This window comes from Aquarana catesbeiana, linkage group LG12 (genome assembly GCF_042186555.1).
Source record: "Aquarana catesbeiana isolate 2022-GZ linkage group LG12, ASM4218655v1, whole genome shotgun sequence".
NCBI classification, from domain to species: Eukaryota; Metazoa; Chordata; class Amphibia; order Anura; family Ranidae; genus Aquarana; species Aquarana catesbeiana.
This window is the reverse complement of record NC_133335.1, coordinates 130,519,445-130,535,755: the sequence shown is the minus strand read 5'-3', so window position 1 is coordinate 130,535,755 and position 16,311 is coordinate 130,519,445. Positions and strand designations below refer to the sequence as shown.

The 16,311-nt window shown below is 46.3% G+C and overlaps 1 protein-coding gene across 1 annotated transcript in view; it reads left to right on the top strand.

The window, feature by feature from the left end:
- The first annotated feature begins 1,695 nt into the window (after positions 1-1,695).
- MED1 (mediator complex subunit 1) overlaps positions 1,696-16,311 on the top strand; it is a 360,443-nt gene continuing 345,827 nt past the window's right edge. Inside the window, exon 1 of the mRNA XM_073608341.1 lies at positions 1,696-1,850. The gene's annotated coding sequence lies outside the window, so the exon portion shown is untranslated. The remainder of the gene's footprint in view (positions 1,851-16,311) is intronic.

The following is a 16,311-nucleotide window of genomic DNA, read 5'->3' as shown; positions in this document are numbered from 1 at the left end:
AGAGGGGGCTCCACTGGGGGATACCTGATGTAAGGGGGGCTCCACTGGGGGATACCTGATGTAAAGGGGGCTCCACTGGGGGACACCTGATGTAAAGGGGGCTCCACTGGGGGACACCTGATGTAAGGGGGACACCTCTGGGGGATACCTGATGTAAGGGGGGCTCCACTGGAGGCACCTGATGTAAGGAGAGACTACTGGGAATGCCTGGTGTAAGGAGGGACTCTACTGGGAATGCCTGGTGTAAAGAGGGACTCTACTGGGAATGCCTGGTGTAAAGAGGGACTCTACTGGGAATGCCTGGTGTAAAGAGAGACTCTACTGGGAATGCCTGGTGTAAGCAGGGACTCTACTGGGAATGCCAGGTGTAAAGAGAAACTCTACAGCAATAACTGGTGTAAAGAGGGACTCTACTGGGAATGCCTGGTGTAAGGAAGGACTCTACTGGGAATGCCTGGTGTAAAGAGGGACTCTACTGGGAATGCCTGGTGTAAGGAAGGACTCTACTGGGAATGCCTGGTGTAAAGAGGGACTCTACTGGGAATGCCTGGTGTAAAGAAGGACTCTACTGGGAATGACTGGTGTAAAGAGGGAATCTACTAGGAAAGCCTAGTGTAGGGAGGGACTCTACTGGGAATGCCTGGTGTAAGGAGGGACTCCGCTGAGGACAAATGATGTAAAGGGGGACTCTACTGGGAAAGCCTGGTATAAAGAGGGACTCTACTAGGAATGCCTGGTGTAAGGAGGGACTCCTCTAGGGACACCTGATGTAAGGAGGGACTCTACTGGGGGCACCTAATATAAGGAGGGACTCTGCTGGGAATGCCTGGTGTAAAGAGGTACTCTGCTTGGAACACCTGATGGCATCTGGTGGCAGGCGACGTGATAAGTGACACACTCAGGGCTTTCACGGATTCTACATTACGGCGAGTTTAACTATTTCATTTTATATTACAATGTAATAATAGTAATAATGCGCTTCAATCATCCTGACACCATAACAACCATGGTGCCGGGGTGAGTGAAGTGCTAACACTAGGTGTTTGGAGTACCTTTATCTGCTGATTGTTAAACTTTCTGAAATACACATATTTCTATTGTGGTGTAGGATCTGGGCCTGCTGTCCCTCCATCCCTTTCTTTCTTTCTCTTTCTCCCTCCATCCCTCGTTCATCTCAGACTCTAACCACACCCCCTTTGAGTCACGCCCCTTTAAGCCACGCCCAATATTTAGCTTAAACCATGCCGCATTTTTATTTCCCGACTATTCACACGTACAAATGAATGCCCCACCCCCTAATTATAATAAGACTCCACCTACAGACAAAAAAAGTGTCCCTATACATTTTTTTACAATGTTGGCAACTATGATGTTGCTTGCTAAAGAACATTTTTTTTAATCAAGTTTTTATGGATAAAGTTATGCTATAGGAGCCACAAACACTTTCATACCCCCTTTCGCGCTCTCTGGCACCATTTACTAATAACAGTTCTGAAGCATGCAGGTATTCCAACCTGCTAAATTATTGGCAGTAGCCGCCTACTGATAACTGCATCCCACCTCAGGTGATCTACTAAGCAGGAAAGGGTTTAAAACAAAACACGGTCTTAGACGACTCTCAATGTTATTGTTATTCGTTCGCCCTCCGATGGCCGTTTGGTGTATTGCACCATGTTGTGCCAGGTCACGCTCACGAATTCCGCTCTGCTCTCGCGTGTGTTTCCTGTGAGTGTGTTTGTCTCGGTGAAGTCTCACGAGGTCTATGACGAAGGGTTGGTTCCGGGTGCTGGGCTCGGAGTGTAGGCCCTTGCCGATAGAATTGGAGGGGCGCCGAGGGATCGGAGCTCAGGGTGAGAGTGGGGTGCAGAACGTACATGTGGGGTGGTATGTGTAGGTGGGAGGAAATGCCAGCATGTTACAACAGCTATTGTGCCTCACACTTTCCACTGCGGATTTATATAGGTCGCAGTATGGCAACAATTACTGGCACTGGTAGTGTATCAGGCAAAGCTTTAATGGGTTGGAGGGCATTTTTACATTTTAGTTAGGTATAGACTGGAATTCTACTGTATATTTGAATCCACAAAATTAAAACCCTAATCATGGATTTTACTAAGGCTGTATTCACACACAACGTACAGCTGCCCGGGTGGTGTTTCCTCTCCGGTGTTCTATAGAGAAATGCCCTCAGTCGAAAAATGCCTCAGATGGGTCTGCGCATATGCAGTATGCAACGTCACTCCAGCTGATATGTTGATAAGCCGGAGTGACGTTAACGGGGCGCATGCTCAGATCGTCGGAGGCAGTATCTGACGATCTGCTAAGCACCAAGAGAGAACGAAATTGTCAAATTCTGCCTCACTGTTGCGGGGCGGGTTTTGGCTGTATTAAACGGCATGTTTTCTGTCTGTTGCATGGCAGCTTGTTTGTGTTAAACTGCAGGTTTTGGCTGTGTCTAAGGGTGTGTTAAAACACACCCACAACCCTTTTCTAGCGCAAAAAATAAAAACCGCAGAGGTGATCAAATACCACCAAAAGAAAGCTCTATTTGTGGGGAAAAAAAGGACGTTTATTTTGTTTGGGTACAGCAACGCAGTGCCGTATCACAAAAAATGGCCTAGTCATTAAGGGGGAAAATTCTTCCGGTCCTTAAAGCGGCGCTCCACCCAAAAGTGGAACTTATGCTCGTTGTACTCTCCCCCCCCCCCCCCTGGTGCCATGTCAGGCACCTTGGGGGTGGGAATGATACCTGTCTTTCACACAGACTAAATATTATACGCTGATTTGGGTTACTTTCACCAAAGAAATGTAGTAAAATACATTTTGGCCTAAATGTATTAAAGCGGAGTTCCAAAAGTGGAACTTCCGCTCGATGAACCCCCCCCCCCCTCCGGTGCCACATTTGGCACCTTTGGGGGGGGAGGGGGGCAGGATACCTGTCTTTCACAGGTATCCTGTTCCCACTTCCGGGAGTTTCAGCCGCGGGTATTGTCGTCATCGCCCAGGCTCCCTTCTCCTTCACTGGGCCAGTAGGAGAGGGAAGAGGAGCCTCGCGCATGTGCAGTAGGTTTCCTGGCATGAAGCCGTAAGGCTTCACTGCTGGGTTCCCTCACTCGCAATGGAGGTGGCATGCACCTGACAGATGATGGAAACATCAACTGCAGTGCCAACATCGCTGGACTCCAGGATAGGTAAGTGTCTGATTATTAAAAGTCAGCAACTACTGGCTTTTAATTTTTGCAGCGGTGTGACATAAAATATTGCAACGACCGCCATTGTATTCTCTAGGGCAGTGATGGCGAACCTTTTTGAGCCTGAGTGCCCAAACAGCGACGAAAAACCAACTTATTTATTTCAAAGTGCCAACACAGAATTAAACCTACCAGCGGCTCTGTTCAGAGGATGGGACTGATTATCCCTCTGAATGAGCCCTGAGAGACCTAAAACGTACGATTATGCCCAGAAAAAACCTTTTGTGCTTTTTCAAAGGGGTGCGAATACAGGGATCAAGAATGCGCTGTGCTCAGAATACAGGGATCAGGAATGCGTTGTGTTGAGAATACAGGGATCAGGAATGCGTTGTGTTGAGAATACAGGGATCAGGAATGCGTTGTGTTGAGAATACAGGGATCAGGAATGCGTTGTGCTCAGAATACAGGGAATCAGGAATGCGTTGTGTTGAGAATACAGGGATCAGGAATGCGTTGTGTTGAGAATACAGGGAATCAGGAATGCGTTGTGCTCAGAATACAGGGAATCAGGAATGCGTTGTGCTCAGAATACAGGGAATCAGGAATGCGTTGTGCTCAGAATACAGGGAATCAGGAATGCGTTGTGCTCAGAATACAGGGAATCAGGAATGCGTTGTGCTCAGAATACAGGGATCAGAAATGCGTTGTGCTCAGAATACAGGGATCAGGAATGCGTTGTGCTCAGAATGCCGGGTTCAGGAGGGGTGATGTGAAGGCCAGTAGAGGACACTGCCATGGGGGTGGCCCTTCCCGAAGCAGTGTCTTCTGCCACCTTCACACCCCCCCCCCCCTCACACACACAGTAGTGTCCTCTGCCCCCCCTTCCCCTATAGCCGTGACCTCTGGCTTCCCTCCCATAGCAGTGTCCTAACTGTGTATGTACACAGTCCTCCACATGGTCATGCTTCAGCGTCCGAGCCCCTGCACAGGCAGCCGCTTCCAGGAAGGGAGGAGTCGCCCTTCTCAAACTTGGTTTCCAGAGACATTGTGGCGCTGCTTACAGCAGTAGACACTCAGTGTAAGTCCTTCCCACTGGGCTGCCCTCAGTTGTAAGTCCTTCCCACTGGGCTGCCCTCAGTGCATGCAGGGAGGGATTTACACACATCGGCTGCCCCGCTGCCTGATCACACTGATGCAAGGAAGGGATCCGGCTCCTCCGTGCCTGCAACGCCAGTGCAAACGACCTGGCTGGTGGATTCCAACCCCCCCCTCCTATCCTGGTGGTGCTGGCTATATATATATATATATATATATATATATATATATATATATATATATATATATATATATATATATATATATATATATATATATATAATATAATTTTCTAGAAAAAAATAGATTTCCCTTATCGTCTTTCAGGACAGCACTTGAGAGAGTGACTCCTCCCCTTGCAAACAGGAAACACCTCTTCCACCAAACTTTAAAAGGAGGCTCCTTTCCACACATTGTTAGTTTTTGTGTTTCCTCCGGAGGGAACACTTCGTGGGGAAGTCAGGGCTCTCAGGTGCTGTCCTGGGAGCTCAGGTTTCCTGTGTTTTTCACCAAATACTTCTTTTACCTCAGGAGAGCTGTTCCTCCCATTCCACAGCTGATGAAGGTGCTGCTGGCTGGGCTCAGGGTGAGTCTGACTGTCGTGGGCATCGCTCCTGGGCGGCGGCAGGACAGGCGGTGGCCGTTTACTATGCTTTTTTTCTCAGGTCCACCGCCTGTTGATTACAACACTGCTGCCATCTTGGGGATGGCAGTGGGGCTCCATCCGCCGGAAATGAGGCATCCGGAAAGGGGGCGGCGCCCACGGAACAGGCGTGCGGCGTCATTTCCGCCGGAAATCGCAGAGGGAAAGGGGAGGAATGGGGCTGGTGCTTATTTAGCGGTTCCGGTCTGGTGCTATTGGAGTCCGGAACCGGCGTTTTTAGCCACAAACACAGCAAGCGCTCCTCGATGGAATTGATGGCGGCAGCAAGTGGGACAGGCACAGGCACCAGCAAGGCCCTGGTAAGGGGCAGTTGTATACTGTCCTCCTTGTACTGTGGGGTCTCTCTCTCTCTCTATCTCTCCCCCCCGTTGGCAGGGGCCTGTCTGGGCACATAAGGCAGTTTAGTTCTTACTGTGCACCTGTGGTGAGCATTCTTGGGAATAGGACAGGTTGTCTCACTGGGATGGTTTCTTCTTTTGTCTCATGGCAGGCCAAAAGCTCTGATCCAGTGGCAAAAAGAAAATGCCCTTCATGTAAATCCAAGCTACCTGAAGGATGGAAGAAGACGTTATGTCAAGCTTGTATTGATTTGCTAGTCAAAGAAGAAGCTTCTTCCGCTTGCAGCGATTTGATTGCATCTGTTAAAAAAGAACTTGATGCGACTATCCAATCATTTCACTCTTCGCTAGCAAACCCATCCCTGAGTCGGCCTACTACCTCACAGTCCTCTCAAGGCTCACTTATAGTCCCGGCGGTGGAGACTGAGGCATCTCCTACCCCAGAGGGACATTCCCCCTCTCAATCTGAGGATTCTGATGAGGGGGAGGAAGGAGAAAATTTACCTTCAAAATTTAAATTGTCTTTAGAACAGGTAGATGGCCTGTTAAAAGCAATCTATACCACACTGGGTCTGGAGGAGGAAAGAAAGGAGTTATCTCTGCATGACAAAATGTATGCAGGGCTTAGCGAACACAAAAATCGCAATTTCCCAGTACACTCTGTTATCTCTGAAACTATTAAAAAAGAGTGGACAGAGCCAGAGAGAAAGCCTTTCTTTCCCAAAGCCTTAAAAAGGCGTTTTCCTTTTGATGAAGATCCAGCGGCGGTTTGGAACAAAAATCCCAAACTAGATGCCGCGTTTTCCCAAGTCTCGAGGTCTACAGATTTGGCATTCGAGGACATGGGGGTGTTGAGAGATCCCATGGATAAAAGGATGAACCAGCTACTAAAGAGGGTTTGGCAATCCATCATGGGAAATCTTAAACCTACTATGGCAACTACAGTGGTATCCAGAAATATGGAGTTCTGGTTAGAGCAACTTAAGGCCCATATCTCAGCAGACTCACCAAAACAAGAAATTTTGGATTCATTTTCAACTCTGTCTGCCGCTGTCGCATTTATATCTGATGCATCAGCGGAATCAATTAAAATGACAGCTAGATCTGCTGCCCTAGCCAACTCAGCCAGAAGGGCTCTGTGGTTGAAAACTTGGCCGGGGGACGCGGCATCCAAAAACAAGCTGTGTGGGATACCGTTCCTGGGTGACTTGCTTTTTGGACCTGATTTAGATGCGGTTCTAGATAGAACTGCTGATAAAAAGAAGTCTTTTCCCATCAAAAAGAAAAAGCAGCCAGTTAAACGTTTTTTTTCGTTCCCAAAGGGCTCAAGAACAAACCAAACCCCAGGAGAAAAGAAAAAATTGGGCATTGCAGAAGGGTAAAGGCAAAGGAAATGTCCTTTTCCATCCTCCTGCAGCCTCCGGTAAAGCACAATGACTTGTGCGTACCAGTGGGGGGAAGGCTTCAAAGTTTCCTTCCCCTTTGGACCAGCATGACAGAGTCTATATATTTTGGACATGCTGTCCCAAGGTTACAGGATAGAGTTTTCAGATCGCCCGCCATCTAACAAAGGCTCTGGCCATGAAGAACCTTTTAAAGGATCTGAGGCACCAGAGGGTAGTGATACCAGTATCCCCAGAAGAACAGGGTCAGGGTTTCTATTCACACATCTTTCTGATAAGAAAACCATCCGGAAACTTCCGTCTTATCCTCAACCTAAAACCCCTGAACAAGTCAGTCCTATACAAAAAGTTTTGTATGGACTCAATTTTCACGGTCAGAAACATTCTGACAAAAGATTGTTTTATGGCATCAATCGATCTGAGGGATGCTTATCTTCATATTCCTGTAGCACCTCAGTCCCAGAAGTTCCTGAGGTTTGCGGTGAATATGGGCAAGGAGATTATACATCTTCAGTTCAGGGCCCTTCCCTTCGGCCTGTCGTCAGCTCCTCGTATTTTTCCGAAGATAATGTCGGAAGCTCTCGCCCCTCTTCGACTCCAGGGGATTGCGGTAATTCCATATCTGGACGACCTCCTCTTTTTTTGCCCCATCCAGGGAAAAAGTTGCAGGAGGATTTGAACAAATCCCGCAGTCATTTGGAGTCACTAGGGTGGATAGTGAATGTTCAAAAATCAAATTTCATCCCAGCTCAGCAAGTACTGTTTCTGGGTTATTTGATAGATTCAGTGAAGCAAAAGATTTTTCTCCCAGAAGAGAAAAAGATCAAGGTCCAAAGGGTAATAACGGCACTACAAACAAATCAACTGATTTCAGTCCGAAAGGTTATGTCGGCTCTGGGGACATTAACCTCTTCAATGCCAGCCATCCAATGGGCAAGGCTGCATTTCAGGACTCTCCAAGGGTTCCTTCTAAGGACATGGAACCACAGAACAGAGAGTTTGGATACAAAAGTAAAGATTCAAACATTCGTTTTGGTGGTGGAAAAGTCAGGTGGTACTGCAAAGAGGTCTTCTTTGGTCTTTTCCGACCGGGAAAGTGGTCACAACAGACGCCAGTTTGCAGGGATGGGGGGCCCACATGGGTCAGGCCTTAGCGCAGGGAACATGGTCCCAGTTCAAGGCCCAAAAATCCTCAAATTGGAGAGAGCTGAAGGCAGTTGCCCTAGCATTAGCTTTCTTCTCTCAAAACCTCATAGGTTGCCATGTCCATATTTTGTCGGACAATGCCACTGCCATAGCCTACCTGAACAAACAGGGAGGCACAAAAAGCAGGGCTCTTCACTTACTGTCAGTAGAGATTCTGGAGTGGGCGGAGAACCACTTACTATCTCTATCCGCATTCCATCTGAAATGCACATTGAACGAAGTAGCGGATTATCTGAGCCGACAGAAAGTTCAGGAATCAGAGTGGAGTCTGAACAGAAAGGTGTTTGCATTAATCACCAGTGCTTGGGGTCTTCTGCAGGTAGACCTGTTTGCTTCAAAGCAAAACACGCAGCTCCCGAATTTTTTCTCCCTTCAGAGAGACAATTGCTCTCAGGGAATAGATGCTCTGGCACATCGGTGGGATTTTCACCTAGGGTATGCTTTTCCTCCATTCCGGTTAATCCCTCTAGTGTTGAGGAAAATACTGAAAGAGAGAGTATCAATAATTTTGATTACTCCATATTGGCCAAAGAGAGCTTGGTTTTCCACGGTTCTGCAGTTGGCAATCAAACCATGTTGGCATCTCCCGCTCAGTCAGGATCTGTTGATTCAGGGGCCAGTGCTTCATCCAGAGGTAGGCAGGTTAAAGCTCACTGCCTGGTATCTGAGGAGCAGTTAATGAGAAGCAAAGGCTTTTCAGAACGTTTAACTACTACGTTGCTTTCCAGTAGGAAAAAGGTAACCAGGGATATTTACGCCAAAGTGTGGAAAGTCTATGTTTCTTTCTGTCATTCAGAACATAGGGGGGTTAAACACCTAGTTTCAGTGCTGGAATTTTTGCAAAAAGGTGCAGACAAGAATCTGGCGGTCAGCACTCTTAAGGTGCAGGTGGCCGCCTTGGGAGTTTATCTGGAGAGATCCTTATCTTCAGAAACTCTGATCATGAGATTTTTCAAAGCACTTTCCAGGTCTAGACCGGTCCCGGTGAGGCATTTCCCAAATTGGGATCTCTCGGTGGTTCTGCAAGCTCTGGCAAAAGAACCATTTGAGCCTTTACAGGCCACATCCCTGAAAATTTAAGACTATTTTTCTAGTTGCAACTACTTCTGCAAGAAGGATTAGTGAACTGCACGCCCTATCAGTAAAAGAGCCTTTTTTGTCAGTTTTTCCTGATAGAGGTGTCCTTAAAGTAGATCCGGGGTTTTTGCCAAAAGTGGCAAGCTTTAGGAACAGGTCTCAGGAGACTACTCTACCAACCTTTTCTGCTAACCCTTCGGGTGCAAAGGAAGAGCAGTTTCACAATTTAGACGTAAGACATATCCTGTTACATTATTTGGAAGTAATAGGAGGATTTAGAGTTTCAGATTCATTATTTGTTCTTTTTTCTGGAAACAAGAAAGGCCAACAAGCATCAAAAGCATCATTGGCTAGATGGCTTCAGACAGCTATTTTTGTAGCCTATTCTCAAATGGGTTTATCTTCCCCGCTGGGAATTAGGGCTCATTCAACGAGAGCCCAGGCCACTACATGGGCAGAAAGAGCTGGTGCCACCCCAGATCAGATTTGTAAGGCGGCTACGTGGTCAAGCTACTTAACGTTTGTCCGTCATTACAGACTGGATCTCCTATCAGCAGGGGATCAGGCTTTTGGCAGAAAGGTTCTGCAGGCTGTGGTCCCTCCCTAGGGTGGTAAGTCTCTATTATCCTCTCAAGTGCTGTCCTGAAAGACGATAAGGGAAAATTCAAGTTAGACTTACCGGTAACTTGTTTTCCTTGAGTCTTTCAGGACAGCAGCATCCCGCCCTATTGTGTATATGTATATGTGTGTGTGTGTGTGTGTGTGTGTATATATATATATATATATATATATATATATATATATATATATATATATATATATATATATATATATATATATATATATATACTGTGACTAATCATATCTTGATTATGTGTTCCAGTTTGGGGCCGGAGGTTCTCTACTACTACTGACAATGTGTGGAAAGGAGCCTCCTTTTAAAGTTTTTGGTGGAAGAGGTGTTTCCTGTTTGCAAGGGGAGGAGTCACTCTCTCAAGTGCTGTCCTGAAAGACTCAAGGAAAACAAGTTAGCGGTAAGTCTAACTTGAATTTTTACCTTGTAAGCAACAAGTGTCTGAAAAAGGCTTAGTCTAAAGCGGTTGTTAACTCACTTTTACAAAATCCTCTCATCCTCTCTGTACTATAATAAGTAGTGTCTCTGTTTCTGTGTAATGTAAAAAATTGCTTCAGGAAACATCCCGGGTATGGTAAATTTTACAACATGGGACTGCACAAAGTCCAACGTCACAGTCAGGACAATAGAACCTAGTTTCTTTTCTGATTTTGCTTCCAGTGTCATCACGCATTGAGCAGCAAACTACGCACATCCTTGTGGGTGCTGCCTTTTTTTTCAGTTGGTGGGATGTGGTCCATAAAGTGACGACCAGTCAGGCGTTCTGGGTTGACAACACCAGGAGCACGATGTCCAGCTCTGTTTGCAGCCGTTGGTGTTTGGTGGTTCAGAAAAATACGTTTTGCAACTTTCCAAACAGCATGAACCACAGGCTTGTCACTTTTTTTTTTTTTTTTTTTTTTGTGGAATGAAGGCATTCCATAGGCACTGTTCAAGAAGATGCCTGAAGATCTTCTTATAATATTTTTTTTGTTGCTTTCTAATGTCATTGCCTGGTTGCCTCTGTCAACACCTCCCATGATGTTGTGGTAGTCTTTAACCACTTGTGGTTTCATGATGTCTTTCCCACCTTTTGTGTGTACCTTGACAGCAGAGGTGTTATGGATTGTACTCATTAGGCACACATCTTTTTTGTCCCGCCATCGCAGTGCCATCATTTTGCCTTTCTGCCAGGCAACTATTTCTCCCGTCTTGAGCTTTTTATTGCCAAAGGTTGGCGGCATCTCACGCCGGTTAGCCCTAATGGTTGCATAGGCATCCGTTTTGTTATGTAGAAGGAACTCCTAGAATTCAGGAGATGTGTAAAAATTGTCTGTGGTTACTCAATCGCCCTAATTCAGCAATGGCTCAATCAATGAAATAACTGAAGAGGTTTCCATACCATAATGACTGTATTTTTGGTTGAATTTGGTTCCTTTACTGGTGTATAGGACAGAGTTCCAAATATAACCAGTACTCGATTCACATAGCTTGAAAGATTTTACGCCAAATCGTGCCCTCTTTGACGCTATATATTGTATCCAGCTGAGCCTTCTCTTGTAGGCCATTAGACTTTGGTCAATGCTGATGTCTCTATCTGGGACATAGCTCTGTTGGAAATTTTTCAGAATCATCTGATATACCTCCCAAATCTTCTTGAGTTTGGGGGCTGGATGAGTGGTTTCGTCAAATGCTTCATTATTTTCAAAGTGCACATATTTCATTATCAGGGAAAATTTGTACTCCGACATTATCGTGCCAAAGAAAGAAGTGGCTAGTAATTTATTGGTTGTCCAATACCACTTCTGCAGGGGTTTCCCCACCACTCCCTGAAGAATTATGAGGCCCAAAAATTTCCAGATGTCCTCTTTGGTCACTGGTTCCCACTTTCTGCTCCTTGAAAACCTCCGAGGTGTAGCAGCTTGTTGGTACTGGTTTGTCTCTGTAACTAGTTTTCCCTTAACGTCTTTCAGGACAGCACTTTGAGAGAGTGGCTCCACCCACTTGTCAGGAAACGCACCTCCACCAATCTTTAAAAGAAGGGTCCTTCCCACTTATCAGTTTTTGTGTTTCCTCCGGAGGGAACACGTGGGGGAGTTAGGAGCTCTCAAGGTGCTGTCCTGAGAGGCCAGGCTCCCTACTCCACTATTTATTTACCTCAAGAGAGCCAGTTCCTCCCATCCCCACAGGCTGATGTAGTGCCGAGTGGATGGGCTCCTTCTCCCTCGTCAGTGCTCAGGGAGAGCCAATACTGCTCCAGGAGTCGCCGCTCCCTGGTGGGGGTGTTAGGCATGTCGGGCGCTTTTTTGGCCAGGACATGTTCATTTCATATCCTGACGCCGCCATCTTGGGAATGGCAGTCAGAGGACTGCATCCGCCGGATGTGAGGTAACCGGAGGTGGGGCGGCATCCGACGAGCAGGCGATGGGCATCATTTCTGCCGGAAAGCGCAGGGGGAGGAGGGAGACAACCTTAAGCCAGCAATGGCAACCACTTGCTTCTCCGGAAATATGGAGTATTGAGTAAATCAGCTTAAAGCTCATATAATAGCTGATTCTCCTAAGCAAGAAATCCTGGATTACTTTTCAACTCTTTCAGCAGCTGTAGCCTATCAGGATGACAGCAAAAACCGCAGCCTTTACTAATTCAGTCAGTCGGCACTATGGTTAAAAACCTGGCAGGGGGACGTAGCATCTGAAAACATATTATGCGGGGTCCCTTTCCTAGGGGATTTATTGTTTGGCCCTGATTTGGACTCAGTTCTTGACAGGACTGCAGATAAAAATAAATCTTTTCCTGTCAAGAAGAAGAAACAACCAGTCAAACTTTTTTTTTTTTTTGTCCTCGAAGGGCCCAGGAACAAAACAAGCCTCAAGAGAAAAAGAAAAATTGGTCAGGACAGAGGGGAAAGGGCAAAGGAATGTCCTTTTCCATCCTCCTGCGTCAGCAAGAGGCAATGACAGACGGTTACAGGTGGGAGGAAGACGTCAAGGTTTTCTCCCCTATTGGGCAAGCATAACAGAAAACCAGTACATTCTGGGTATGCTAGCCCAGGGTTACAGAATAGAATTTCAGATCCCCCCCCAGAAAGGTACTTTATAAAAAATCTTCCAAGGGAGGCAACAAAGTCCCTAGCAATGAAGAACCTGTTAAAGGATCTGATAGATCAAGGGGTTGTGACTCACGTTCCACAGGGGGAGCAATATCAGGGATTTTTTTATTCCCATATATTCCTGATAAAAAAAGCCATCCGGAAGTTTTCGATTAATTCTCAACCTGAAACCGCTGAACAGATCAGTCCTATACAAAAGATTTCGTATGGACTCCATCTTCACGGTCAGAAACCTATTGACAAGGGAATGCTTTATAGCATCGATCGACCTTCGAGATGCCTATTTGCACATCCCCATAGCCCCTCAGTCTCAGATATTCCTAAGGATGACGATAAACATGCGATAAACATGGGGAAAGATGTTCTGCACCTACAATTCAAGGCCCCCCCCTTTGGCCTTTCTTTTGCCCCGCCAATATTTACAAAGGTGATGGCAGAAGCTCTCGCACCTCTCCGCCTGCAGGGGATCGCGGTAATTCCGTACCTAGACGACCTGCTCTTCTTTGCCCCTTCCAGGGAGAAGTTGTTAGAGGACCTCGGGAAAGCCTGCGGTCATCTAGAAGCCTTGGGTTGGATCGTAAATATGCAAAAGTCAAATTTCAATCCAGCCCAGGAAGTACAATCCCTGGGGTATCAAATCTGTTCAGTAGAACAGAGTTTTTCTCCCAGAAGAGAAAAAGGTAAAAGTCCAAAATGTTGTGGCCTTCTTACAGACAAATCAGGAATTATCAGTCAGGAAAGTCATGTCAGCACTAGGAACCCTAACCTCAACCATGCCAGCCATTCAGTGGGCAAGGTTACATTTCAGACCTCTTCAGACTTTCCTCCTGAGAGTATGGAATCATAGGACAGAATCTCTGGAGGCAAAGGTAAAAATCCCCATCAAAGTCAAACGATCGCTTTGGTGGTGGAGAAATTGGGCAAATCTGTCAAAGGGCCTGCTTTGGTCTTTTCCAATAGAAAAGGTGGTAATGATAGATGCCAGCGTGTAGGGTTGGGGGGCTCACCTGGGTCAAAGCTTCACACAAGGAGTTTGGTCTCAGTCAGAGGCGAAAAGGTCCTCAAATTGGAGGGAACTAAGGGCAGTCGCTTTAGCATTGGATGCCTTCTCTCCAATCCTTCAAGGTTCCCATTTCCAGGTTCTCTCAGACAACGCCACTACCATAGCCTATCTGAACAAGCAAGGGGGCACAAGAAGCAAAACACTGCAGTTTCTAGCTTCAAAGATCCTGTGATGGGCAGAAAATCATGTACTGTCCTTATCAACAGTCCACCTCAAGGGCACTCTAAATGTAGTGGCAAATGATCTAAGCAGAAGACGGATTCAAGAGGCAGAATGGAGCTTGAATCTGGAAGTTTTTGCAATGATCACCAGGGCCTGGGGCCAGCCACAAATAAACCTGTTTGCGTCAGAAGAAAATACACAGTTCCCGGTATTCTTCTCAATTCATAGAAGCCACAGTTCCCAGGGGACAGCCGCGTTAATACAGCCCTGGAACTTTCATCTGGGTTACGCTTTTCCTCCGTTTCAACTAATCCCGTTGGTATTGAGAAAGATACAGAGGGAGAAAGTGGCAGTAATTCTAATTACTCCATTTTGGCCAAAAAGGGCATGGCTTACCACCATTCTACAGATGGCAGTCAAACCATCTTGGCAGCTGCCTCACTGGCAAGACTTGCTCCTACAAGGTCCGATACATCATCCGGAAGTGGCCAGTCTAAGCCTTACCGCCTGGTATCTGAGGAGCAGTTGTTAAGAAACAAGGGTCTGTCACAACCTTTGGTAACTACCTTACTTTCCAGTAAAAAAATAGTGACCAGAAAAATCTATGCTAAATATTGGAAAGTCTACAACTCCTACTGTCGTTTGACAAATAGAACGGTAAAAAATTTAGTGTCAATTTTAGAATTCCTTCAAAATGGTGCAGACAAAGGTTTGTCAGTCAGCACGCTTAAGGTGCAAGTAGCCGCTTTGGGAGTCTTTCTAGAAAGACCAATCTCTTCTGAGCCCTTGGTTATAAGATTTTTCAAGGCGCTTACCAGATCCAGACCAGCTCCTGCTAAGTACTTTCCCAATTGGGATCTATCAGTGGTCCTACAAGCCCTCACGAAGGAACCTTTTGAACCACTACAAGAAATTTCACTGAAGAATCTTACTCTTAAGGCTTTATTTTTGGTTGCAATCACATCAGCAAGGAGGATTAGTGAGCTGCACGCCCTATCTGTTAAAAAAAACCCTTTTTATCCATCTACACAGATAGGATTATACTCAAATCCGATCCGGGGTTTTTGCCGAAGGTAGCGTCAGCCCACAACAGGTCGCAGGAGATCATCCTACCAACCTTTTGCTCAAACCCTTCAAGGGAGAAAGAAAGCAAATTCCACAATTTGGATGTAAGAAGGACTTTTACATTATCTGGAAGTAACAAAAAACTTTCGGTCTTCGGACTCTTTGTTTATTCTTTTTTTCTGGAAAAAAGAAGGGCCACCAAGCATCTAAGGGGTCAATAGCTAGATGGCTCAAATCTGCTATACTGGCAGCCTACTCTCAGTCGGGGCTACCCCCCCCCCCCCCCGCTGGGAATTAAAGCACATTCTACCAGGGCTCAGCCCACTACATGGGCAGAAATAGCTGGTGCCACCCCAGATCAATTTTGTAAGGCGCTACATGGTTAAGTTACCTAACGTTTGTCCGTCATTACAGACTGGATCTTATGTCAGCAAGTAAGGAGGCTTTTGGCAGAAAGGTCTTACAAGCCGTGGTCCCTCCCTAGTGGGTAAGTCTCTGTTATCCTCTCAAGGTGCTGTCCTGAAAGACGTTAAGGGAAAAATCAAGTTAGACTTACCGGTAACTTGTTTTCCAGGTAAGGTGGAGCCACTCTCTCAAGGTGCTGTCCTGAAAAGACTCCTGGAAAACAAGTTACCGGTAAGTCTAACTTGATTTTTCTTTTCATACATCAGGGGACACAGAGTCACAGTAGTTACTATGTGGGTTATAGGCCACCTTCAGCAGATGGACACTGACATGCCCTAAGACAAAAAATGCACTCCCTATATAACCCCTCCCACTACTGGCAGTACCCCAGTTTTTTCGCCAGTGTTTAGGTGTTGGTCACGGCGTAAAGATGTGCTGAGCTCCTCTGGAGCAATCCTTGCTGGGGCTAGCTATGCCGACGTATCCATTCAAGGTGTCTTTCTGGCCAAATTGAATGGTACCTGGGCCGAAGAAACGAGGTCTTTGCCTGTGAACACTTCCCTTTTGAGAGCTGGACTCCGGAATCCAGTACTTTTTGGTATTAAGGCCATAAAGTTTTACTGCCAGTGGTGCTATTGCAGGTCCAGGATTGTGGGTTTCCTTGAGGATCCCCAGCTCCTGAAGGTTTAAAGGAACCCACTGTGAAGGGTGAAAATTGAGTCTGTTGGTTTACCACAGAAAACCCTGCGGCGGGAAAGGTAAGTGGAGTTTTTCTAAGCATTTTAAAAAAAATTTCTTATGAATTGTCTCCTTTAAAGTAAATGTTGTTATACCTATGTGTCACCACTGGAAGCTATATGGAGCTTCTCATGCTTTGCTCAGAGATCACGCTGTGTCACAGAAACGGCAGACTTTTT